The following is a 22,573-nucleotide window of genomic DNA, read 5'->3' as shown; positions in this document are numbered from 1 at the left end:
CAGTAAGTTAACCTACCAGTCAGAGTGTCTCCCCCCTGGTTATGAGTGCACTTCATAACAAATGGATGAGTGGTTTTAGCATATCATTAGCATATTAAGCTTTGATTGGTTGATCAGGCAACTGTTAACTTAGTATATTAGGCTCTTATTATACAGGAAAATCCATACAGATTCTGCAGTCAGGAAGATGAGGTTAATGATTCTGCTTAGGGGAGAGTATTGGAAAGCTTTGCCAAAATGTTGCCATGGAAATTCATCTTGGAGAATAAGTAGATGTCTGCTAAGTAGAGACAAGGCAAGGGATAGGGTAAGACATTAAGACATCTAAAAAGAATGTTTTAAAAACCATTGTGTGAGAGAGTGATAGAGTATAGATCATTGTTCAAGGTCTTTTGCGCTAGTTATGGTAATATGGATTTTATTTTATAGTCAGTCTGATTCCAAAAAAGCAAAATGTAGTTAAAGATAAACTACATTTTTATAAGTATATGTTGACTTTTGTTAATGAAAGCATGATTTACATAACATTAGAACACTATTGGTGAAGGAATCTATAAAATTTAAATGCTTTTTGTAATGAAAATACTTTCCCCTGTACCCTTAAAAAATAATAGGGGAAATAGGAACAAGATACCTTGTAGATCATATAGTTATATTTATTTACATACATACAGCACATAATGCAGGTGCATCAGAATGTTGTTATGTTAAAACACAAAACTTCAGCAAAGTCAAGGTTCAATTTAAAAAGTAGGAAGGAGCGTGTGAAAGGGTGGGTTTTTGCAGTCAGGAAGAGCAGTGTTATCTGCTCCAGATGTTAGTCTATGTCTTTGCCCAGTGTTCCCAAGACCAGGCACTAGGACAGAATTGTGAATGGAACTGCAGCGCTTGAGGAAAATTAAAGCCATTCTGTTGAATCTCTCAAACCAAGCCAAGGCGCGAAGTCTAGCACAAGAGAGCAAAACCAGGGTCCAGTTATTTGAACAGTATTGTCAAGGGGCTTGCCCATAGGGAACTGAATAAGAACCTGATTATTAGGAACAGGGCGCAAAGTCTTTATTCCATGCATAACTTCATGTACACTTGGGCTGTGATTCATGTGGGCTTACTCAGGTACCCATTCCAGATGCCTGTCCCAGCGACCAGGATATCATGAGAACCTGCACGCAGGTAGGAGACTGAGAGCATGTGAAGGTAGAGAGCTAAACCTATCAGTGTAACAAAACCCTCTCCAGATGATAAAATATAAAAAAACAAACAAACAAAAAAACAACTCTTGTTTTTCATTTGTTGCTTCAAAAGTTTTATATCCCACGTATGGATGAAATAATATAATTGTCTACTTTTTCTGTTTGACTCAAACAAACAAAAATTCATAGATGTAGACAATAACATGGTGGTTACCAGAGGGAAGGAGGTGGGGAGATAGTAAGGTAAAAGGGATCAAGAATATAGTGATGAAATAAGGTTGACTTTATGTGGTGAGCACCTAATGCAATATACAGATGATGTCTCATAGAATTGTGAAACATACATAATCTTATTAACCAATGCCAACCCAATATATTTAATTAAAAAAGGATAGAAATTGGTTGACTACCAAAGCATTACACTTAAAGTGAAAGTGCATATTATCAAGAAAAATACAGATGCTTTATTCTCTTCTTTATCATATACCTTGTCAAAAAGAGTTAGTCCGAAAATTTTAATACATTAGATTAGTTGAGTTATTTACTGTGTTCTGTGAGAAAGGTATGACTGTTACTTTTCCAAGTTAAGTAAAACTATGCCCCTGAATTATAAGATAATTCTGTTTAATACACTATTAAATTTTCTTTTCTTTTTTTTTAAAATATATTTTTATTGATTTTTTACAGAGAGGAAGGGAGAGAGATAGAGAGCTAGAAACGTCGATGAGAGAGAAACATCGACCAGCTGCCTCCTGCACACCCCCAACGGGGGATGTGCCCGCAACCAATGTCCATGCCCTTGACCGGAATCGAACCTGGGACCTTTCAGTCCGCAGACTGACGCTCTACCACTGAGCCAAACCGGCTTCAGCTACACTATTAAATTTTCATGAATGTAAGCTTGAGTAACCAAATGAATGGAAATGCTGTTAGATTATAAGCCACTTTGAAGTTAATTGCAATTAATTGTTAGAAGTAATTTTTCAAGGTATGATGAAAATAGAAAAAGCTATAAATGTTTTTGAGTATAAATTGGTATAGAAAAAAAAATGTTCAAACCCTGGAATGTAGTACTGGACAACAATAGGTAACCTTGAATCAATTGACAATGAATAAAATAGAAGACATTAAAGAAACATTTTAATGATAACTTCAAAATATTTAATGACTTCAGACCAATAAAATACAATCTATATTAAGCACTTGGGGCGGATGGAATTGCAGTCTCTTTTGTAATGTTAATACCAATGGAAATATTTTGTAATATTAAGACATCTGATGGTCTACTATCTCAGTTTTATTCCTAGTTTATTTTTAAGTTAGGATGACCTTGCATAAAATATTTTCATCTTGCTGAAACCGGTTTGGCTCAGTGGATATCATAGAATGTTGGCCTGCAGACTGAAAGGTCTCAGGTTTGATTCCGGTCAAGAGCATGTATCTTGGTTGTGGGCACATCCCTAGTGGGGAGTGTACAGGAGGCAGCTGATTGATGTTTCTAACTCTCTATCCCTCTCTCTTTCTCTTTCTTTCTGTAAAAAATCAATAAATACATTTAAAAATATTTTCATCTTCTTATTTTAGCTTTTTTATGGTAAAATTTGTATAAAATCTTAATTAATGGATGCATTTGATGATAGGTCACATTTTGATTGCAAAATGATATGAATGCTTAAAAAATGGTACCAACTATGTGAAGATTATTGTAGAAGAGGCCTTAAGGGGAAAAAATAAATAAATATTGGCTATTCTTGCCCTGTTCTTCTTAGCTTATGGGCAAAGATAACCATTGAAAAAAGCAAGTGGCTATTCAGTTCTTAAAATCCCCAACATAAATTTTCCTATGGTATCATTTCATCTCATGCTCAATAAATTTTTATATTTCACTACAATTACTTAAATTTATAAACATGTTGTTTTTCCTGTGGTTTATGTTTAGTAAGAAATGTTGTTGGATTTGGAGTATAATCAGGGCTTGCACAGAATTTTTGTTTGTTTTTGTTAGTGCTCATCTGATTTTTTATTTATTTATTTATTTATTTATTTATTTATTTATTTTTATGTAGAGAGACAGAGAGAAACATCAATGTGACAGAGACACAGTGATTGGTTGCCTCCCACAGGGATCAATCCTGCAACCAAGATATGTGTCTCTGACTGGAATTGAACTGGGCACCTCAGTCTTGCCAGCCCTTGCTCAATCCACTGAGCCAAACTGGCTAGGGTAGTTTTTCTTTTGTTTGTTTGTTTGTTTGTTTGTTTGTTTGTTTTTAAACCTAGACTGGCACATTGACGCCTCATCTATAGGGTGGGGCAAAAGTAGACTTACAGTTGTTTTTTATGGAAAATATTGCAATAATTAACAAAAAATAATACAAGAATAAACTCTTGTTTTATGTACGAACAGCTGTAACCTATATTTTCCCCTCTGCATATATCATGGGTTGATATAAACAGGATCCTAACTCTGTGAAATATATTGATGTTGAAATTCCTTATGACTATTTTATTGTCACCTTGACATTTCCACTCTTGGCATCCTATTAAGTGAGACATTTGAGAGCATGAACTGGTAATGGGCAAGGATTCTGAATCAAATCTCATTTCTGGGACTTGTAATGGTTCCTCTTGTGTTTTAAAGCCCCATGATACACCTGGTGATGGGGGAGCTGGTGCTGGTCACATGAAGCAGAGCTGGAGAAGAGTAGGAAGACGTGTATCCAGTCATAGAAACAGATCCATCTATAAATACAGGAGGTCATTGAAGAGGTTGTCTGTCTTAATTTCATTTTGTTAGAGCTCATACAGGCTCTGGTATTCTGTTCTGTATTGAAAAATTAAAAGAAAGTGAGTTCTGCCAGACCAGTGTTGCTCAGTGGTTAAGCAATGATCTAAGAATCAAGAGGTCACAGTTCAGTTCCCCTCAGGGCTCATGCCTGGGTTGAGGGTTCAGTACTCAGTGGGGGGCATGTAGGAGGCAGCCCATCAAATATTTTCTTTCATCATTGATGTTTCTCTCTCTCTCTCCCTCCCCCTCTCCCTTCCTCTCTGAAATCAATAAAATATATATTAAAAAAGAAAAAATACATAGTGAGTTCTGTACATGAGATGAAGTAGTGAGGCTGGCAGTGTGGTCGTCTCTCTTCACTGAAGAACCCAGGAGGAGGAGAGGTAGCAGGCACTAAAGAGATGCTATGCTCCAACAAAATGGTGATTCCCTCATTTCTGGTCCCTCTTCCTCCTCCTCCTGCAGAGAGCAACATGGTATTATGGCAAACTGGTGGGAGCAGAAAATCCTGAGAGACCTGTTCAGAGCACAGGCTCCAGGGAATTTCTCAGCAATGCCTGACTAGACTGTGTTAGGAGTGCTGGCTAATTTTCAGTTATAAATTCAGGAGCTCATGCCACTGTAATGTATTAAGATAAGGACATAAAGATCTAAACAATTGTTCCTTCTGCCATAAAGTATAGAAATGCTGTGATGGATACAACTTGACCACGAATTCATTATTTCACTGGTATCTCCAATCAAATTCATTTTACTTTGAGAAATTTCATTAGGAAAATGGACTCACTAGGTATGAATTTTGTCAGTTGCTGAACATTGCCACTTTGTATTTATTGCACTTAAATTAGGTGGTAGATTGTATTGATCAGTTCCATCTACATAGTATTATATGTATACTAGAGGCCTGGTGCATGACATTCATGCACTGAGGGGTGGTCTCTCAGCTGGCCTGAACCCTCTCACAGTCTGAGACCCTGTAGGAGATGTCCACCGAGGGGTCCTTAGTGCTGCTATAGAGGCAGGAGCAGCTCCCGCCACCACCACTGTGCTTGCCAATCATGAGCCCGGCTTCTGGCTCAGTGCCACTCCTCCTGTAGGAGAACACTGGCCACCAGGGGGCAGCTCTTACATTGAGTGTCTTCCCCCTGGTGGTCATTGTGTGTCATAGCAACTGATCATTCTTCCATTCTCTTGATTTGCATATTATGCTTTTATTATATAGGATTATATAGGATAATAAAAATTTAGTTTTATAAATTGTAATAATTCTATCATCTGATGGTCATAAACTTAAAATGTTAATCACCTACAATTCTACAGTCTGAGGTATTACCTTCTTTAATACTTTTTCAAATAGTGAGATTTTTAAGAGCACCAGGCTACCCAATGGCTGATTTATTGTAGGAATCCTTCATGAAGCATAGCCACTTAAATATCAGAGAGACTAAGGGAACTGATAAAGACCTTCCTCTCTTTCCAGAGTTATTTAAAGAGCATCATGCATGACAAGCTTTGATTTGTGAGGGCAAGTTTACCTGGATTAATCAACAGGCAGGGAGCAGAATGAAACATTCTGTCTTTAAAAAGGGTGACCAGAGACAGATTATGAGACAGGGCAGCTGGGCAGACGCCCAGGGCTGTAATCTATAAGAAATGTCAGAATGCCATTGAAAGGCAATGAGGTAGAGAACATCTTATTCACCAGAATTGCCCTACGGGGAGACTATGTTTTGTAGTTGAAGAGGAACTTTTGAGAAGTGACTGGTAGTTTTGGGGTAAGAATGAGCTGGTGAGTTAGGAGGGTGGGAAATGGGGAGAAATCACCACATTCATAGTTAGGAGGTGCAGACACACACATACCGGTACAGACATGCATAAAATGGTTTAGTAATAACAGGACTTGCTACCAGCAGCTTTTACCCCCATCCTTCTTTCATAAATCACTAAAAAAAAAATCTTAAACTCTACATGTAATAAACCTAAATATTAAATACTATTTTAGAAATTATGCCTTTTGGCGGGGTGTTCAGGTCAACACCATAATTTTCCCAAATTTGGATTTAGCAGCTGATGGGCAAGTTAATCCAAAATACATGGAGATTCTTGCTTAGCAATAACATGTGTCATTTCTTGAAACACATTTTTATTATTAGAAACAATATACTCTTATATTCAGCCGGCATCATTTAGGAGCAAGCTTCATTGAATCCTTGCAACAACCATAGGTGACTTACATAGGTTTAGAGGCAGGATTCCGCTCCAATTCAAATCTATTTGATCCTAGAGTCCTTGGCACTTTGTCATTGTAAAATGTGTTTTAGGAAGTAGCCCTAATGTGGGTACCGTCAACTATAGTGGAAATAGTGTGTTCAGAAGATGGTTTGTTTTGTTCTTAGATGCAGGAAGTAACTATGTAAAGGGAAAGGCATCCTTACTTATCTCATAGGATCCCTGTTGCAGAAAGTGCAGGGTGCACATTTGCTAAAATAGCTGGTCCAAGATGAAAGAGCTGTTAATTGCCTCTCCACTGCATGCGGTCCCCGCTTCTCTCGTGTCTCTTTCATTGTCTTTTCTCCCTGCAAATGAAGTACCTTTGCTCCACAGGCCACAGAGTAGAAATATAAATACTATCAATTATAGCCGGAAAGAGGCTGGTCTCACTAATTTGTAAGCCCCTGAGGATAGAGCCTTGTTAAGTCCTCTTTACCCCCCAGATCCCAATTATTTTCACAAATAATGACAAAGATGCAGAAAAATTGAATCAGTTGTACACTGTTTCCAGGGATTTAAATGGTATAGCACTTTGGAAATTAGTGTTGTAGTTTATTATGAAGGTAAACATGCAGTTATCTTTATGACCCAATAGTTGCATAATTGGGCATTTGAGATAAATGGAAAGTCATCCTATCTAATAAAGAGGAAATATGCTAATTGACCCTCAAGCCACCACAAAGATGGTGCCACCCACAGCCAATAAGGAGGGAAGATGCTAATTGACTGCCCCACCTTCAAAGATGGCTGCGCCCACAACCACAAGATGGTGCCACCTAATCTCCTTAGCACCGTTGGGGTGGCAGATGTGTGGCAAGGCTGGGCCTTCCTTCAGGCAGGCCCATCCACTCTGCACACCTGCCTCTGGAATCCCCAAGTCCCTTCAGCCCCCTACCCACCAGAGCCAGCCTGAGGCACAGGCAAGACTCGGATGGTGGCTGCCCATGGCTCAGGTAACCAGGGCCGGCAGTGGTAGCAGCAGAGGTGTGATGGGGGCATCACCTTCCCCTGGTTGCTGGGTTGACTCCCTCCCCTGAAGGCTCCCAGACTGTGAGAGGGGGCAGGCCAGGCTGAGGGATTCTCCCCGCAGCCCTCCAGTGCATGGATTTTCATGCACCGGGCTTCTAGTATTCATCTAAAACCTGTACACATGCCCAAGGCTGCATTATTTGTAATAGCCAAAACCTTGAATAAGCTCAGTTGTTTTTCTACAGGTGAGTGGTTAAATAAACTGTAGGGTATACATGCCATGGGATACTGCTCAGCACTACATAGGGATGACTAAACTTGCAACAAGTTGGATGCATTTAATGAAATTATGCTGAATGAAAAAAAAAAAAAACTAACCCAAAAAGTTGCATACTGTATGATACCATTTACTTAAAATGTTCAAATGGCAAAGCTTAGAAATGGAGATTATTATTGATTCTCAGGGTTATGGACTTTGGAAGTGGGCGGGCAAGAGGGAAGCAATATGTAGAAGGGAGGGCAATGGATTCTGATGTTGGAAGCATTCATATCGTATGACTGTGGTGGTGAATATGCAAAATTATACAGATGATAAAGTTAAAGAGAGCTTATAAATATACATACAACACACAAGCACAAGCTAAACTGAGGAAATCTGAAATAGGTAGGTACATTTAATCAATGACAATATTCTGATTGTGATAGTATCCTATGGTTTTATTAAATGTTACCATAGAGGGAAATTGGGATACCTATGAATCATATCTTATATCTTCATGAGAATCAGCAATAATTTTAATTAAAATCTTAAATATGGAGACAGCCCTGGCCAGTTTGGCCCAGTGGATAGAACGTTGTCCCTCCAACTGAAGGGTTCCGGGTTTGATTCTGGTCAAGGACATGGTCCTCTGTTGCAGGCTCCACCCCTGGCTCTGGTTGGGGAGCATGCAGGAAGCAGCCAAACAATGTGTCTCTGTCACACAGATGTTTCTCTTTCTCTGTCACTCCTCCTCCCTTCCACTCTCTCTCTAAAAAAAAAAAAAAAAATCAATGGAAAAATATCCTCCTGTGACGATTAACAACATCAACAACAGAAGTGGAGATAACTAAATAAATAGTTGCCCTATGATTGAATACATGAGAATCAGTAAATAATTTCTACATGCTTGTGGAATCTACAAGTGACTTATGACTTCCCTTCTTTTTAACTCATTAAATAATAATAGAATTCCTTGATGCCTTCTTGACAACTATAGCATATAGAAAGGCAAGCATTCTTCTAATGGGCATGTCATGGAGTTAGTATATCTAACTTAAAGCTTTAGTACTATGTTCTAAGTTGCCAATCATGACCAAAGATTAAGCTGGAGTTACAGCTCTTTTCAAGCTGGTGTCACAATTTTTGGTAAATGCTTTGCATTTTTTAACTGATTTTTAATGACATTTTAAAACTGTTACCTCATTTAACATATTATATATATTTCATTATCTCTTACAAAATATTCTAAGGAGCCATATTACCTAAATTATGAGCATGTTATGTCTTATCAGAAACTCTCAAGAAAAAAGCATTGTGGCCAAGCTATTAGGAATAGTGCTCTTAAGATGGGCTTACATTATGGCATATTTATGCTTTTTACCTTAAGAAGAAGCTTAATTTTTCTTCTTCTAGGATTCTTCATAGGCTCATTCCCATTTGAAAAACATAATATAAAGCTTCAGGTTTCATATTTTCATGGATGCCCATGATATTAGAATGACAATGCAGAGACATAATATCAACTGACATATAAACAGCTAGTTGTACTCCATGTGCAATCAGAGAGTATATATCTTGCTTTTTAATATATTTTATTCTCTTAAAACTATCTATTGTAAGTATACTCCCAATGTTAGGAGTGGTTGCTTGAAGGGCATTTCAGATACTCTACAAAAAGACCTAATGATGAAGTCAGATCAACAGAACTGGGTAATTGACAACCACATTTTGACAGCTGCCAGAAAGCACACATATGTATCTGCAAGATCTGTGACTCATTTTCGAGGACAATATCTGAAAATCAATTTCTAATTTAAGCTTAACCTGCTGAGATATACATAGACTAAATTCTAAGTGTTTGTTTTATTTTACATCTTTCTGTGAATATATTTCACTTACACTAAAGGAAGTGAAGATTGTAGTGTTGTTGTTTTTTATTGTGGGTATTTTTGTTGTTGTATTTGTTCTTTCCACTTATTTTTCTGGAACTTTATAATTTTTGAGAATTACAGTGTTTCTAAGTAAAGCTTTTTTTTTTTTTTCCTGAAAAATGCATATCAGGTCCAGATTGTTAAAATAGGTATTGTAATTACCTACACTTTGCATTCTTTAGTAATGTCAGTATTTCTAAATAGTTTCCCTCCCAAGATATTTCATTTCAGTGAAGAACTTATTAAATTATGCAATGTTAGAGGAAAATTAATTTGAGTAGTCACACATTTAATATGGTTGCTGGGACAATTGACTATTTAACGACAATGCCTTAGATGTGAGTGTCTTCTTCCCAATAAAAATAATTATCTTTAACTCCTGAAAAACTCTCAGGGCCTCCTATTTCTTGAGAGAAGGCATTATGAGAAAGGAGAAATATTTGCAATTCAGTTTTAGACCTGGAAATATATTTGGCTATCTGCACTAAATGGTCCCAAAGAATCGTGGCTTACTCAAATAAAGCAAACACGTTTGTTAAGAAAAGGAAAAAATGAAATTCAAATTGGCTTATTAGGAAGACCTCAAATCTAATTTAATTGATTTTAGTTCTAGAAATATGAAAGAGGGGTATCACTAAAAGAAACCTTAGCAAGAGGAATGATGTGATTCTGGAAATATGCTCCGTTCAGAATTCTTTGAGCACACTTGAGGATATGAAACATGGAAGGTGAAAAACTGATACTGCAGTTCTACTGATCATTCTATTGGTGATGATCAAAGCCTAATGCCATAGCTGAGATGATGGAAAGGTGGTGGGATGGTGGAATATAGAGAACATTCATAGAACCAACCTCGGCTGTACACTAGAAGCAGCTCAGGGATCTGTGGAAGTTCTGTGATTAAGATACTTTCTATGCATATGTGTTCATTATTCTGCAAATAGTAATGCATGCTGTGTCACGGACTTACAGGATACAGTGATTTTGGCAATGTTGTATGCAATAGCGTCATGGAGATGTACTCACATTAAAGCAAAAACACAGTGGGGAGGTGTTTGAAGAACACATAAGGATGACATATTTATGCAGACAGTTCATTAAACAAAGTCTTTCTTAAATATTACTCTAATAAATAAATGAAAGAGACCTAATACATTTTTTCAGTTGCTTCAAAAGAATATGAATAATATTATATATACAGGGTTTCCCAAGTAATGTATATTACACTTTGAATAATTATTAATTCCAACAGGTTAGTCCTGAAAAAAAAAAAAAGAAACATCAACTGAGCTATCAGCTGTAAAGTATATATACATTTTTATGGGGCACTGTATATTTATATATTTTTCTACGGGGGAATAAAAGTCACTTGGCGAACAAAATCTTTGATTTTTTTTCTGCCTTTTTCTACTTGGATGAGAAGACGGAGTATAGACAGTTTGGCAAGAAGAAAGCTAAAATCCAGATTAGGCAGAGGGAGAGGACTGATAAAATGATTATTCTGATAAGATCAGGGGGCACTGTCCATTTCCCAGGCCTCTGGGTCTCTGAGTTGCTACCCCAAGGTAGTTTTTGACTTACAGTTTTAGCAGAGATAGTCAACGAGGTTTGGACTGTGTGCCAGGCACTGGGCTAGGCACCAGGAAAATGTCAGATTGTCAAAAGCCAGCTATTAAATTATCAGGCATTAGAACTTTATGACACATAGGAAGGAAAATAATAAATAAAGAAGAACAGAAGTATAAAATCTACGAGATAAATTAATGGGTTAGTAACAAAAAAGCAAAGCCTACGGAAGGCACTGCTGGATTTTGAGGTGTTTCTTTTATCACTGTTTCTCTTCCCCGGGGAGTTACAAACCAACTGAAAATAGACATGGACAGTGCCTTCTCACCAGCTTACCCATTTTATCACGCCCTTCTTCTCTTGGTTAGAGGGGAGAAAGGGGCTGAGAGGAACAGTAGACTTGTCCTTTGGATACAGGGCCCTGATGAGGATGGAGTGGGAATGCCTTTTCCTGTAGAAATGTGAAAGAGGGGTTGCTTGAGCACCCCCTCTATTATAGGAAAACCTGAATAACATAGGCCAGAGCTGTAAGAGCCATGTTAGAAGAGAAAGAAATCAGAAGGTGTTTAGCCAGGGCCTGATGGTAGAAGCAGGTAATTTGGAAATGCTGGCTGAAATGTGATTATGGACACAAAGCAGGGGATCATCTCTGCAAGCAATCATTATTTAAGGGGAATAAAGCTATTATTTTGAACTTCGACTTCCAGTGTGAAGATTGAGGGTGCAGAGGGCGTCCACAGCACAGGGGAAATGCTGAGGGTTCCCCCCCCCCCCCCCATTTTTTTTTTTTCTGGGTAGAAAACGCAGCTTCTGCTGTTAGCAAGTATGAATACAGACAGGCAAGAATTAAAGCAGCAGGAAAGAATATAGCTGACATCCGGTGACAGTAATAATAATTCAACGTAACACCAGGGCACTGATGGTAGCTCAGTACAAGAAACATTTGGGGGAAATCAATGCTAGGTAAATTATGTACGGTGGTGTCTGTCTGTGTACAAACCCTAGAGCACAAAGAATGTGCAAGCCAACCATATGGCCTTGGAGCATAGACATAAAAATCCCCAACTGAATAGATCTACTGATACCGCATCAGTATTTAGCTACGCATTTTTAACTCTCTGCTTCATTCGATCATTTCCCCATTGCAAAAGTGAGTTTTGTATGGCACTGTAAAAAACGAAAACAAAATCATAAGTATAGTTTCTACATATGGAAGGAAGAACTCCAAGAGTGACCCATCAAGATTCCCGCTTTGTGATTATTTGATCAAACACAAATCTAAGTCCTGCTGGGAAGGACTCTGCAGATGGATATAAGAATACCGATCCACTGACCTTGAACAGGAAGATTAGCCCGGATCCAGTGTAATCACGCCAGCCTCTAAGAGCAGGAGAGGAGTTGGATGCAGGAGAAAAGAGAAACAAGAAGAGATAATACTGCAGAAAGGAGGTCAGAGACTCAAGCACGAAGAGGACTGGTCCACATTTGCTGGCACTGAAGATGGAGGAGAACTGAAGCGCCTGGGAATGCAGATGGCTTCCAGATAATTTCACCCCAGACTGAAAGCCAGGAAGGAAAGGGACCTGGGTTTTTGTAAACAACTCTGGAACCTCCAGGAAGGAGCACAGCCCCGCCAGCACCTTGGTTTTGGCTTTGTGCAGAGAACAAACTGTTCCATGTGTTGCCAGTACTGCTGAGTCACAAAAACTGTGAGATAATAAATGGGTGCTGTGTCAGCCACTCAGGTTGTGGCCATTTGTTACAGCAGCAACAGAAACCTAATACGTTCCACAGATGCATTTGGGATATTCTCTTAGGCGGGGCCTACTTGTGTGTGTAAGCATGGCCAGTATACTGAATCCAGAGCAGTCCAGTGTGCGGAAACCTTAGTCATCAGATTCCATCTAGCATGAATTAAAGTGATAATGAGAGTAGAATTATTCCTGCCTTGGAGGTTTGCAACCAAGGACACTCTCAGAAAGCCTTGTTGGAGTTCCATTTCTCTGCCATTAAAACTTTCAGATTGAGCCTTTGCACTTTGGAAAGATATTCAGCGGCCAAGTAGTATGGAAATAAAAGGAATATGTTGCCAAATTCTAGTCTGCATGGTTGATAGGTCAGCTGAATTGTGCTGCCTCAGGGACTGCATCACTTTTAATTTGTTTTAATTTGTTATCCTCATATTCCTGAACTATCTAGCATAGCCTGGGAACTAAGTTTGCTCCCAGAGATTTAATAAGGGAATTTCATTTCAAAGGGGGATGGCAGTCAGAATTTCCTTGTGTGTTGCTTCTATGAACCAAACTATCCTTTGCTTACCTTTCCCAGAAATACAGGAGCATGTCAGTTCCCCAGACTCTGGATGACATCTGGGAGTGTCAGACCCATTGGCCTTGAAAGGAAACGATGTCTGTAATACTTTCAATAATAAAGATAGGTTTAAGTGAAAGAAAATTAGACAAAATATTTATCGGAGACATTTTTTTCCACAAGCCATAAGCTTTTAGAGTGTGGAGAGAGGGGGAGTAGGAGCTTTGGAGACCCTCTTATAAATGTGCAGTTACAGTTCAACTACTGAGGCCCGAGATTATAAGTTATTTTCCCAAGACCTACATCTTGAGGGTTTCCTTTTTGTTTTTTTGGTGGGGTGCTGTTTTTTTGTTTGTTTGATTTTTGTTTTTTGTTCTGTTTTGTTTTATTTTTTTGTTTCCTTTTTGTTTGTTTTTGTTTTCGCACTATCATGCTCAATAAAATAGGTCTACACAGTAGCTTAAAAAAAGAGAAATGAACATTTATGGGATGGCCCATGAGCAAAAAATATACCACTTGCAAATAGCAGCTGTGATAAAATGAGAATGTTTACATAGTAGCTTCTAAATAGAAGACCCATTCGATACTATCTGTGGATTTCAACTGTAAATTTGTCTGGCTGAAAATAAAGAGAAGCCATCTTTTCAGAGGACACTATATTTTCTCCTCTCCTCAAAGGCAACAAATGTCAGCTGTTTCACTGGGCCACAGGGGTTATAAACTAGATGGTGAATACTTAGCTGAAAAGCTGTGGTGGGCAGTGTCATGCTCCCACAAAGAGGTCCATCTCCTTGGAAACTGAATAGAATAGATTACATGGCAGAGAGGAAATAAGATTGCTGAGGAAATTAAGGTTGCTAATCAGCTGACTTTATAACAGATAATCCTGGATAATAATTGGGTGAGTCTCATGTAATCCCCAGGGTCCTTAAACTACTCAGATATGGAGATAATCATTTTTACTGGCTTTGAAAGTGGGAAAGTAAGGCCTCTTGAAGGTGGGAAAGGGGAGGAAATGGGAATCTCCCCCTGCTGATTCCTTGATCCTAGTCCATTAAGACCTGTATCAGACTTCTGACCTACAGATAATATAGGTGCCTTGTTTAAAGCCACAGATGTTGTATAATTGGTTACAGCAGCAAATAGAAAACTGACACAACCATGAATGGCTTCATGTTATTAATTTGGTTCTTGTCCATTTAAAACATGTAGTCACTTCCATCCCTTCAAGAAACTTGACCTGCTGTCATCCCACCCTTTCTTTGATTCTTCTCTACCCCACCTCTCAAATCTGTTTCCATTCAAGATTCTTTGAAATAACTCCCCTGTGCATCTCAAAATATAGGGTGCACAGGAATCTGCATTTCATTATGTTAAAATGTAGGTTCGCCTTGAATTCTGCATTTGTAGCAGGCTTCTGACCCACAGATCATATCTTGCTAACCTGAGCCAATGAGTTTGGCACAATGGAACTACCTTCAAATGGATATATATAAACATATATCTATAGGTAGATAAGTAAATATGAACAAAGGTTCAGTTTTTTTTTTAAGGGAAAAATTCTTATATAACCTAGAAAGTGTAAAACTCTAACTTCCATATTAAGGAAATACACATTTTGTGAAGTATTGGTATGTTACAGGTTACCACAGCGATAAAAATAAAAAAATAAAAAGATTGTGTACTCTTCTGAATTATTTATTTTTTTTAAAATCTATATAATTGTGTTAACCAATGCCACCCTACTCCTATATAATAAAAGCATAATTTGCAAATCTACCAAATGGCCGAACAGCAGAAAGACCATCCAGAAGATCATCTGGGACCACACTATGATACCCACTGACACCAGGACAGCCAAGGCAGGTGCAATGTGATTGGTCAGGAATCAGGCCGTCACCCTATGATTACCCCACAGAGGGAAGCCCAGGCCACTGACTGGAAGGGCGTAGTGGGTGGCTGGATGTGCTTTGCAAGGGCAGCTGCAGGGAAACCCAGGTTCCAGGTGCCAGAGGGAAGCTGGTGCTGGCAGCCAGGGGAAGGAAGGCCTGCTCTTGCACGAATTTCATGCATTGGGCCTCTCGTACATTTAATAAAAATAAAATAAATAGATAAAGATATGCACCGGTACATGAAATTCCTCTTACATTGTACCTTTCTAATTGACGTGCCCTCCAGAATTCAGATTACAAAAATCAGCTAAATGTGTCTGCTATTATGACTAAGTGCAAAGATCACCACTTCCCTTTGAGAGTCAACATTTATCTTCACACATAGTCATTATCTCCGAGGAGAGCTATAGTTAGACAGTGGTGAAAGACACATTAACCTCCCAGTCATTTTAAGAGATGACCTAAATAGGCCAAGGTACAACCCATCATGGTTTCCAGTAACCCAGGGGCATTTTAAAAACCAGCATTTTAGCCTCCTCCCTAACCGATTAAAGCAGAGTCTCTGGTGGTGGGCGGGAGGCATTAGTTCATATGTATTAAAGTTCTGCAGGTTATTCTAGCAGTCAGTTAGGTCAGGGTTGCGGTTCGTTGGTCTGAAACTGCCCTTTTCAATATCCGAACCACGAGCCACATGTGAATACGGAGCATTGATGTACGCATAGTTCAAACTGAGATGTTCTATAAATACAACTTACATAGTTTGAAGGTTTAATGTGAGAAGTGCATTTAAAATGTCTCATTAGTAATTTTTTTTAATTTTGATTACTACATGTCGCAATGAAAATATTGATATATTGGGTCAAATAGAGTATGTTAAGATTTTCCTGTTTCTTTGATTATTATTAATGTAGGCAGTCAGTGGAAACCTCTAAATTTATTTTTGTGGCCCACAGTTGCTACTGGCCTAATGTTTCTATACATTGCTGGTATAGATGAATTTCTAAATTCATATATTCTTTTAATTTGTTAGCTGACAAGAGCATGTTATCTTTTGATGTTATTTCACTCTTCCTTTTAATGCCTTTCAAACAGCTAGATTCCTTTTTTTCTTGTCTAAAGTTTTACATATGTCTCCTTTTCCCCTGATTGACCCGCCCCACTTGTCTCCAGCCATTTCCATCCCAGGCAAGTCCCCACCGCCCCAGTGTCTGTGTCCATTGGTTATGCTAATATGCACGCATGCAAGTTTTTTGGTTGCTCTCTAACTCTACCCCTTTTCCCCTACCATTTGTCAAACAGCTAGATTCTTAAACCATTTTTCTGCTACTTTAGTAGACATTAAGCAAGTCAGCTTATCAATGTTGTATACTCGATTTTACCTGTAGAATTTCTCTTTATCCGATTCCTCAAATATGTGAACTCCAAAAGTGATGAGATCATTATGTATGTCATTCTTTATGATCGTTGGGGTTTCACTCACTGCCTATCTGAACATGATATATATCAATATCCTACAAAGACATTTTTGCTGGGGAAATTCTCCCTCCAAAACTAATAATTGAAACACAAAAATTAAGTGCTGGAGAAAGAAAAACATGAAAAAAATATAACCTTTGTTTCAGAAAACGACCATAGTTTTAGGTATTCAAGAGAAACATGGTGATCTGAGACTATTTATATAGTAGACATACATGTTGTTCCCATTTTTTTCCTTTATCTGGCTTTCCATTTCTTCTATATCCTTAACTCCATTCATATTTGTTGAAGAGGGAGGATATACACCTTTTTAAGACTGCATTTTATCAGGTGAGCTGAACAAATTGTGTAATTCTTCCATGTTTGGAAGGGAATCACCCAACCCCTTGCACCTTATGAGAAAATCCAAGGAAACTATTATATGCTCTTTAATTCTCTTTTTCACTCCTTTCTACACACTTTCTGTGGGATATTATGTCTTATTGATCCGTGTAAAGCCTGACCACTGTTATCTGTGTTGCTTATTAGTTCTACACTTCTTTTTTAGAAAAATACTATTTTTCCAGCTAGTACATGAAATGTTACAGTTTTTTTTTTCTTTTTTCATATTTCTAACAAGGGTCAAAATTATGCACATATTGGGAGTGTGTGCATATGTGTGTGTATGACACTCATGTGTGTGTATCACAGCTCTCCACAGAACAGAATCAATAGGATATATATGGATAGATGAATGAAATATTTATTTTAAGGTATTAACTCATGAGATTGTGGGGATTGAGGAGTCTGAGATTTGTTGGACAGGCTGTCATGATGGAAATCCAGGCAGGATTTCTGTGTTAGAGTCTTGAGGCAGAGGTTTCTTTTTCAAGAACTTCAGTAAGGCTTTCAACTGACTGAATAAGGGCCACCGCATTATCAAGGACAATCTCCTCTCCTTTACTAAAATCAACATATTTAAATGTTAGTCACATTTGCAAAATACTTTCACAGCAATATCTAAACTAGTATTGACCAAACAAGTGGCATTATAGCCTAGCTAAGTGGATATATAAAGTTTTATATAAACTCTTCCAGGAGCCAGAAAAATTCAGAATAACAGAAATATCAATTCTATATGAAGAATATCTAATTTGATGTTCCCATTTTTGAAATTATGAAGCCTGTATGAGAATAAAATTAAACTCAACCATGACTGATATATATTTTAATAGCCTAATGTATTATTGTTGTAAACAAACCCAGTAGATGTAATCCAAAAATATTTGTAATTGAGAATTTTTAAATTAAAATGGGACAAATGTAAGATTTAAGTTTGCCAACTTAATGTATGATAACTGCAAAGTTGTTGGTAAAACTCAGATATTTGGGGTAATTTACCAGTTAAGAAGTATAGAAGCAAGCACTGAAGAAAATGTCATTGTACAATACTTCATAGGTAGAGAAAGTAAGCACCATCAGGTGTAGGAAGTCCCCATAATGTTTCCAGCTCAATTAACTGGTCTAAAAGTTCTAGCTTTAACTCACTTATTTCCTTATTTAAACATTGTGATTACATTCTGTAGTTTTCATTGGGCTAAGGAGTAGCTAATGTGGTTATCTATATCATATATAAAAGGCTAATATGCTAAGTATTTGACTGTCTGACCAATCGCTATGATGCATACAGACCACAAGGGGGCAGACGCGCAATGCAGGAGCTGCAGTGACACACACTAGCCATTTACAGAGAAACAGCACCACCACAGTCCTGGCACCCACAAAGTAACACTTGACTTCCCCCAAGTGGGACAAAGGCCCTGCCATCACTCCAGACTGATAGCCAACCAAATTGCAGCCGATGCTGCCAAGACCCTATGGTGCAAAATGCAGCCCACAGCCCAGCTCAGCCTGGAAATGGTGGCTGTGGGCATTCGGTAATGATGTTACATAGCAACACCCAGCTTCCTCTCCCTAGTGACCTGCCAACTTGCAGTTTCTTCAGCCCAGGAACACTACCTGCTTTATACACAGGTAGAAACATTTTACACTTTAACCAAATGCCTGTGAAGCATTTTCCCATTTCTCATCTCATTTGATCCTCACAAAAGTCCTGGAGTAGTTAGGTAGGAGACTGGATGGAATCATATTTTCTTTTAATTAGCCAGAAAAATGGAGATTTAGAAAGTTTAGAAACTTGACCAGACAGAAAAGAAGTAAAAAATGGTGGACCTTGAAAATGATTTCAGTTTTTCTTACTGTGCAGAATATAGTCAAACACTGCTGCAGTTAAATATTTTACCCTTTGTTCTCCCTGTGTGACCTACAATAATAACCTGCTTCATGTTGATATTTACTGCTGTTTTGCTGACAATTACCTGAAAGAGAAGTTGGGGTACATCACTGGGCTGGAAAGAGTTTAGCTAAATCAAAAAGCAGGTCTAATTAAGGAAGTCTATTTTATATATATAAATGGCTAAGTTGACTTGCACATGTGCGATACATATAAAGCTCTCCCTGGCACCGATTGCACACATGTGTTTCAAGCTGTCATTGTCAATTATGAAATTGGTTGACACCTCTATTATAGAGAAAGGATGAATAGCAATATTAAAATATTTTTTCTAATTAATTTCCTTTCATTGTGCATGAATTCATGCACTGAGCCACTAGTTTTTTATGTACTCATATTATACTACAATATTAACAATTCTTCATATATTTTGTTTCTTATTAATGCATCCAACTTAGTTTTCTTTCCTTGCCATATTTGGGAATTCCTGTTCATTTTCACTTATTTATTTAGTATCAAACTATATTTTTAACCCTTAATGACATTAGATCTTATAACAGTGAATAAGTGAATGGATCTGAACAGTTATATAATTTGATTTGAAACATTAAACTTCCTTATATCTTGATAATGCCTATTAAAGCATCATAAAATTATTTTCATTAAGGCCAATTGTGCAAAAAGTGGTTGAATACAATGGAAGAGTGATATAACAAACTAATTGGTATGCAAATCATTAGCAAAATGAAGCTAAAAGTTTAAAAAATGGAATCATTTCACAATTCTTTTTAGAGTAAAACTTATACTCAGCTAGAAGCCCATGTATTTTCAATATCATGAAAAATCAGAGAAACTAGTGTTGGTTTTTAAATTTATGGACACTATTAATATCTCTTCCCTGTCCCTTTTGACCAAATTCATTGACATTTAGTGACAATCTCTTCTTCACTGATTGTAATGTCATCACATAGAGCCTAAGTGATGTGAACTTAAGTCCATCTTCTGATAGTTACTGACTTTGACTCCATTTCTCTCAGATTTAAGAAGGCTAATCTATAAAATAGGCGAAATAGCATTTTCCATATAGTTATGATTAAAGACAGTATACAGTTGTTTTCATATAAGACATTTTCGATCAGTAGTGCCTGTACTAACAGATATATAAATGACACATTTGTGTTATATTGTTGATGTAGCATACATACATACGTGTATATGCATGGCCTTCTCTCAGACTATTATTTTACAGAATATTCCTTATGTCCTGGTATATAAAGTTATCTAGCACATAATTGCTTGTGCTTTGTATCCATTTTATCAACAGCTATAACAACCTCAGTGAGGTAGGCATTAGTCCCTCAGTTATTGATAAAGTAATTGAGGTTCAGAGATGTTAAGCAACTCTCATCCCTCTAAATCACATTCAGGTTCCACATGTGCAGCTGATTGGATATAAAGCCTGCATTGCAGCATCCCACAATACTTTGTATTCATATTTCAGCCATCTGTTCTTTTGTAATGTGACATCTGCTGTCTTCCACTTTGGTGGTCTCCTCAATGTGTGGCATGTTGTGGTCGGAAGGGAGTGGACTGTGGACTTGACTGGAGAGGAATCCAATAATCTTGGGCAAGTCAATTATGCCTGCGCTGTGTTTGCTCATCAATGATAGTGACTTGCATGGATGTTATGAAGATTAAATGGCTAACATTTGTAAGGCACCTAGCATGCTTTATAAAAGTTCATATCACACCTCAAAATTTGGTTGCATTACCAAATTATTTTTTAGATAGTGGCCATGAGATGTGCAGGGTTTATAAAGTTCTTACATTGAAACTGCTTCTTCCATTGCATTTTATTTCTGTTGTAAATTTCATCAACACACACGTTTCTAAATTTATTTTATTAGTTTTGACTACCCAGAAGCATGCTGTTCTGATGCTCTAGGTACTTTTTTCTCTTCTCCACTGACTACTTGATTATTGCATTAGTCTCTGCTCTATTCCTTCATTTCATATCGACTCTGTACTCTGTTCTCAGAATATTCCTCTCAATTATCTTAACACACAATTTCCAAAGGGTCAGTGACGACTAACCACTGCTATCCAAAAATCTAAGTTATCCATCAGATATTCAATTCACTTAAGAGTCTTCCTGAAATCTATCTTCCCTGTAAATGTTATATAGTTTTGTCTGTTCTTCTTTAAATCAGACTCATTCTTCAAAGAGTAAATTAACTGTTTTCCATAACTAAAGTATAGATGCTTTTAAAGAGATATCTTCCATTACACATTTTACATCGTACATCCTCTCTTGATAACTTTGCTAGAAAGTTGTTCCTATTTTTTATTATATTTTACACAACGCACATTTGTACATGGACATGAGCACTGTTAACTCCCATGCTACTCACTAGCCTGCCTTAATTACATGCCATCATGTGTCCAATCACCATTATACAACTTTCTACATGGTTTTTGTTCTAAAAGTGATATTGAACATGTATTAGAAAATTTCTAGAAGCATAAAAAATACTCAAGTCGTAAAGACAGATTCCTTAACATTGGGTAGTTTTAAAGAATCCTCTCTAGTGTCCTGATTATTTATCATCTCACATCTATGAGAACCATTAGACATGATCAATACTGTGCTTTTTAAAATCACGACGATCCAGGCATAATCTCTGAAAGGACATACTTATTTTCTCGTCTGCCAAGAAAGCTCCCGGTTTTTAGGGAGATGAAGGGCATGATGAAGAACTGGAGAGGAAAATGTTATCCTTTTTTTTCCTTTCAGATCAAGTAGGCCTGTCTTCAGATCAGTAATAGCCAGCCTAGAGAGCACTAGCATTAGATTTTCCTGCGAGCCAAGCAGTGCCTCTAAATAATTTATAAAAATTGGAGAACATAAAACTTGAATTAATGCACCATGCAAAGTTATATGATATACAGCAGATTTTGTCAGTGCCATGGAAACAGCCTTGCTTTGAAAGTCCCTTTCAGACTAGAGTTGGAGCGAGGCATACAACTGAAAGAGAAAATAGTTATATTAATGAGATCCCGAACTCGGTATATTTCAAAAGACTGCCAAACTAAATACAATGCAAACAGAGATAAGGTGACACGCTACAGAAGAAGAAAGCATAGTCTGGAAACAGAAAGGAAAGCAGGAAAAGCATTTGCAATCACCACATGTCAAACACAGCTGGGGAGGTTTTGCAATATAGTCCAACGGAGGAGAAAGCAATCACTGAGCACAGTGGATGGCAGGGTCGAGGATGTGGTGGGTTCAGGGCTCTCTGGGATGTTTATTACCATAGTGAGCTCCCTAAGTGCTTTTCTTATGAAGCCGCTGACACCGAGTGTTCAGTCCACCTGCAGCAATGTGCAGCCATTTGAGAGTTCTCACCGGGAGTCAGAGACAAAATGTTCCCCCATGGGTGTTATCAAACACCGCAAAGCCCGTAAGACTTGAAGGCTTTTTCACATTTTACTCGTCTATGAATAAAAATGAATTTCTCCAAAAGACGGGAGCAGTCTTATTTCCTGTGATCAGCACAGAATGACCCCTTCCTTATGCTTCCGCTGTGACTGTATTTTCCTTTGTGTTTAAGATGCCTTACTTGTATGTGGAATATATGGAATATTTGCA

The 22,573-nt window shown here is 37.7% G+C and overlaps 1 protein-coding gene and 1 long non-coding RNA gene across 3 annotated transcripts in view; one reads left to right on the top strand and one right to left on the bottom strand.

The window, feature by feature from the left end:
* Positions 1-12,443, bottom strand: part of LOC311617695 — a 60,226-nt gene extending 47,783 nt beyond the window's left edge. The window contains exon 1 of the long non-coding RNA XR_014794156.1: positions 12,309-12,443. This is a non-coding gene — a long non-coding RNA (uncharacterized lncRNA). The remainder of the gene's footprint in view (positions 1-12,308) is intronic.
* The window catches only part of NCAM2 (neural cell adhesion molecule 2), a 381,172-nt gene that overhangs the window by 163,545 nt on the left and 195,054 nt on the right, over positions 1-22,573 (top strand). The gene's annotated exons all lie outside the window — the stretch shown is intronic.

The sequence above is a fragment of the Pipistrellus hanaki genome, assembly GCF_964339955.1.
Source record: "Pipistrellus hanaki genome assembly, chromosome: 2".
Classification (NCBI taxonomy): Eukaryota; Metazoa; Chordata; class Mammalia; order Chiroptera; family Vespertilionidae; genus Pipistrellus; species Pipistrellus hanaki.
Note: the sequence above shows the minus strand (reverse complement) of the source record. Positions and strands in the feature narration are given on the sequence as shown.